Below are 6,000 nucleotides of genomic sequence, written 5' to 3' on the forward strand. Positions count from 1 at the left end.
TATTATTCAATAGTATTTCAGCTTCATCGACTGTTCTTTCCCTAAAAACACAACCAGCACAACTATCCAAGTGGTCCTTGGAAGCATCGGTTAGTCCATTATAAAAGATATCAAGTATTTCATTTTTCTTAAGATAATGATCAGGCAAAGCATAAAGCAACCAGAGAAGCCTCCTCCATGCTTGTGGGAGACTCTCTTCTTTGATTTGCACAAAATTATATATTTCCCGCAAGGCAGCTTGTTTCTTATGAGCAGGGAAATGCTTAGTAGAGAAGTAATAAATCATATCCTGCGGACTACGCACACAACCAGGAGCAAGAGAATTATACCAAGTCTTAGCATCACCCTTTAATGAGAACGGAAATATCTTAAGGATATATAAATAGCGAGACTTCTCATCATGAGTAAATAGGGTGGCTATATCATTCAACTTGGTAAGATGTGCCACAACAGTTTCAGATTCAAGGCCATAAAAAGGATCAGATTCAACTAAAGTAATAATATCAGGATCAACAGAGAATTCATAATCCTTATCAGTAACACAGAAGGTGAAGTAGCAAAAGTAGGATCAGGTTTCATTCTAGCATTAAGAGACTGCTGCTTCCATTTAGCTAATAATTTCCTAAGATCAGATCTATCATTGCAAGCAAGAATTTCCATAGCAGCTTTTTCATTCATAACATAACCCTTAGGAACAACAGGTAAAACATAATCATTGGGGGAACGTTCATCATCACTATCATCAATAGCATCTTCAATATTTTCATTCCCCCTAACTCTAGCAAGTTGTTCATCAAGAAATTCACCTAATGGCAAAGTAGTATCACGCACAGAAGTAGTTTCATCATAGGCATCATGCAAAGCAAAAGTGGCATCATCAATAACATGCGACATATCAGAATTCATAGCAGTAGCAGGTTTAGGTGTCGCAAGCCTACTAATAACGGACGGAGAATCTAGTGCAGAGATAGATGGTAGTTCCTTACCTCCCCTCGTAGTTGAGGGCAAAGTCTTGGTCTTAGCGTCTTTCAAGTTCTTCATAGTGATTGATAGATATAAATCCCAAGTGACTCAGAGAATCGAGCTATGCTCCCCGGCAACGGCGCCAGAAATTAGTCTTGATAACCCACAAGTGTAGGGGATCGTAACAGCTTTCGAGGGTGAAGTACAACCCAAATTTATTGATTCGACACAAGGGGAGCCAAAGAATATTCTTGAGTATTAGCAGTTGAGTTGTCAATTCAACCACACCCGGATAACTTAGTATCTACAGTAAAGTATTTAGTAGCAAGAGTGGTATGATAGTAATGGTAACAGTAGTAACAGAAAAGGTAAATCTTTTGGGTTTTTGTAGTAGTTGTAACAGTAGCAACGAAAAAGTAAATAAGCGAAGAACAATATGTGAAAAGCTCGTAGGCAATGGATCAGTGATGGATAATTATGCTGGATGTGTTTCCTCATGCAATAGTTATAACATAGGGTGATATAGAACTAGCTCCAATTCATCAATGTAATGTAGGCATGTATTCCGTAAATAGTCATACGTGCTTATGGAAAAGAACTTGCATGACATCTTTTGTCCTACCCTCCCGTGGCAGCGGGATCCTAGTGGAAACTAAGGGATATTAAGGCCTCCTTTTAATAAGAACCGGACCAAAGCATTAACACATAGTGAATACATGAACTCCTCAAACTACGGTCATCACCGAGAAGTATCCCGATTATTGTCACTCCGGGGTTGTCGGATCATAACACATAATAGGTGACTATAGACTTGTAAGATAGGATCAAGAACACACATATATTCATGAAAACATAATAGGTTTAGATCTGAAATCATGACACTCGGGCCCTAGTGACAAGCATTAAGCATAGCAAAGTCATAGCAACATCAATCTCAGAACATAGTGGATACTAGGGATCAAACCCTAACAAAACTAACTTGATTACATGGTAAATCTCATCCAACTCATCACCATCCAACAAGCCTACGATGGAATTACTCATGCATGGCGGTGAGCATCATGAAATTGGTGATGGAGGATGGTTGATGATGACGACGGCGACGAATCCCCCTCTCTGGAACCCCAAACGGACTCCAGATCAGCCCTCCCGAGAGAGACTAGGGCTTGGCGGCGTCTCCGTGTCGTGAAACACGATGAAACTTTATCCTTGATTTTTCTCTCCCTGAGACGGTATATATGGAGTTGGAGTTGAGGTCGGAGGAGGTTCGGGGGGGCCCACGAGATAGGAGGGCGCGCGCCCCTGTCTCGCTGACAGCCCGTGAGCCCCCTAACCTTGATTCTTTCGCCAAAAATTCTTATTAAATCTGAAAAGTGCCTCCGTGGATTTCCAGGACATTTTGAGAACTTTTCTTTTCTACACATAAAACAACATCATGGCAGTTCTACTGAAAACAGCGTCAATACGGGTTAGTTTCATTCAAATCATGCAAGTTAGAGTCCAAAACAAGGGCAAAAGTGTTTGGAAAAGTAGATACGTTGGAGATGTATCAGTGACCTATAGAACTACCGGTATACCTTGTTTAGTGTCAGCTTTGCGTAATGAACGTTTGCCAAAGGATTTCAAAGGACCTCGCAAGGTGCCTAACTACACAGCTGACTTACCCCCTGAGGCGTGGATTGAGAGTTATGAGATGGCCATGGAATTGTTGGAGGTCAGCGATGCTGCGTGTGCCAAATACTTCACCATGATGCTGGATGGGATGGCCCGTACTTGGTTAAAAGGGTTGCCTGCCAATTCCATCGGATCATGGGATGAGCTAAAAGCCCGGTTTATCCAGAACTTTAAAGATACATGCAAACCGCCCATGTCGATTGTGCATTTGGATGCTTGTGCCCAAGAGGAGGGCAAGTCAACAACCCATTGGGTGCGCCAGGTCAAAGCTATCCTACACTCATCAGATAACATCAATGCCAGCTCAGCAGTTCTAATGTTAGAGAAGAATTGCCGTTTTTTTCTTCTCAAGCAGAAGTTAGGGTGGCTCAAATGTGATTGCAATGATATGGAGCAGATGATGGCGGCTCTAGTTAAATATGCCTACTCTGATAGTACCAAAAACCCGGAGTCTGATGATGAAAAGCCGGGAAAGGGAAAGAAGAGTGGCAATACCAAGGGTCCGCAGCATAACCCGGCGAGTCAGGGAGGCAGCGGTAAGCGCAAGGCTGATGGTAATTCAGACTTTGTGGCTAATATCAATATGCAGAACAATGGTTAGCATCGTAAGGGGAGGCCGCCTCCTCAGACAGGTGGATCGGGTCCCAATCTTGAGCAGTTGCTGAATCAGCACTGCCCAAAGCATGGCCCGAAGAAGAGGTCATCTGCTCACCTTTGGAAAGATTGTCAAATTATGAGGGATCTCAAAAATTCTAATTTATTCCAAGACAACCATGGGTCAGGCGGCGGCTCAGGTTCTGGTGGCGGCGGTTCTCATGGCCTGGGTGGCGGTTCTAATTCTGGCTTCCAGGGTCACCAACGCCATCAAGGTAACCAGGGTGGTTACAATCAAGGTAATCAGGGTGGTTACAATCAACAATCCGGTCAGGGGGGTCAACAGCAGCAGTCTGGGTATCAAAGTCATCTGAAGCAGTTGAATAGTAGGCAGTACCATGTTTTCACCACAAGTCTATGCAAACAAGACCAGAAGCTCCATAAAAGTGTTGTGAACGCCGTTGAGCTGGCAGTTCCTCGGTACTTGCGATTGTCTGAGCAACCCATTATGTGGAGTCAAGAGGATCACCTGCCCCAGGTTGATAATCCGGGTCACTTGGCCTTGGTAGTGGCGCCTCAAGTTGGTGGATACAAATTCACTAAGGTACTCATGGATGGGGGTAGCAGCATTAATATCCTTTATTATGATACTTTCCGTCGCATGGGGTTGACTGACAAAAATCTTAAGCCGTCCAATACTGTTTTCCATGGAGTAGTACCTGGTAAGTCAGCATACCCTGTAGGCAAGATTGAGCTGGAAGTAGCTCTTGGAGATGAACATGACTCCAGGGCCGAGAAATTAACTTTTGAAGTGGTCATGATCAGAAGCCCGTACCACGCTCTGTTTGGACGGCCGGCTTATGCCAAGTTCATGGCACGGCCTTGTTATGTTTATCTGCATCTCAAGATGTCGGGTTACAAGGGGACCATCACAGTGCATGGAAGCCGGAAAATAGCTTTGGAGTGTGAAGAACGTGATGATGCTTATGCTGAATCTGTCTATGCGACAGAGGAATTGAAGTTCTACAAAGACAATGTTGATCCGGCTGATATGACATCTTTCAAATAGCCAACCACAGTGCATGATCTGGTGTTGAAGTTTAAGTCAGCCGATGACACTAAGCTAGTTGACTTTGTTCCTGGCGATTCATCCAAGCAGTTCACTATCAGTGCTAACTTGGGTCCAAAATAGGAAAGCACGCTCATCGAGTTCATCCATGAGAACCGGGACATCTTTGCATGGAAACCTTCTGACATGCCGGGTGTATCGAGGGAACTTGCTGAGCACACTGTTAATATTCATCCGAAGTTTAAACCAGTCAAGCAATTCCTCCATCACTTCAACGAGGAGAGGCGAAAGGCCATTGGTGAAGAAGTGGCCTGGCTTTTGGCGGCTGGGTTCATTGTTGAAGTTTTTCATCCTAAGTGGTTGGCAAATCCGGTGCTGGTGCTTAAGAAGAATGGCACTTGGCATATGTGTGTGGACTATACGGACTTAAATAAAGCATGTTCGGTTGATCCTTTTGCTCTCCCTCATATTGATCAAATCATTGATGCTACGGCGGGTTGTGAGCGTTTGAGTTTTTTGGATGCTTATTCAGGTTATCATTAGATCAAGATGGCAGTTAAGGACCAGGAGAAGACGGCTTTTATCACTCCCTTTGGAGCCTTCTGTTATATATGTATGCCTTTTGGGCTCAAGAGTGCCCATGCGACTTACCAACGATGTGTACAGAACTGCCTTCACAGTCAGATTGGGCGCAATGTTCATGCTTATGTGGACGATATTGTGGTGAAATCCAGAGAGAAGGAAACTTTGATAGATGATTTGAAGGAGACCTTCAACAATCTCCGGGTCTACAAGATGATGCTTAACCCGGCCAAATGCGTCTTTGGTGTGCTGATGACCCACAAGTGTAGGGGATCTATCGTAGTCCTTTCAATAAGTAAGAGTGTCAAACCCAACAAGGAGCAGAAGGAAATGACAAGCGGTTTTCAGTAAGGTATTCTCTGCAAGCACTGAAATTATCGGTAACAGATAGTTTTGTGATAAGGTAATTTGTAACGGGTAACAAGTAATGAAAGTAAATAAAGTGCAGCAAGATGGCCCAATCCTTTTTGTAGCAAAGGACAAGCCTGGACAAATTCTTATATAGAGAAAAGTGCTCCCGAGGACACATGGGAATTATCGTCAAGCTAGTTTTCATCACTGTGACGCCCGGATAATTAAGCTACAGTGATCCCCCGATAATGATGCCATGTCACCTCGGTTACCGTTGATAAACTTTGATAATTCAAAACCGAAACAAATTCAAAATTTAATTAAAGTCAAACAAAAAAAAGGTTTTCAAATATTAAAACCAAATTGTTCGGGAGGTGCCAAATAATGCATAAGTAATTATGGTGGAGAAACCACACCTGTATAAAATATTTAAATACTATAAAATGAATAAAATAGTAGCGAAAAATAATATTTAAAATACTTTTACATATTAAATAATTACGAAACTATGTTAGCTTTGGTAGCAAGTTAATGTGGCATTGGAATATTTGGTAACATCAAATTAGGTGCCATTTTGGTAATTTGCTAAAACAAAAATAAAAGAAAACTAAAAGAAAATAAATAAAAAGGAAAAGATAAACAGAAAAAAAATTGAGACAAACAGAAAACAAAATAAAGAAAGAGAAAAGGACCCCCCTCTCTCCCTGGGACAAATGGCCCAGCTAGCCAACAGCCAGGCCGGCCCACCCGCGCCGACTACCCCTTCC

Source organism: Triticum aestivum, chromosome 1B (assembly GCF_018294505.1).
Source record: "Triticum aestivum cultivar Chinese Spring chromosome 1B, IWGSC CS RefSeq v2.1, whole genome shotgun sequence".
Classification (NCBI taxonomy): Eukaryota; Viridiplantae; Streptophyta; class Magnoliopsida; order Poales; family Poaceae; genus Triticum; species Triticum aestivum.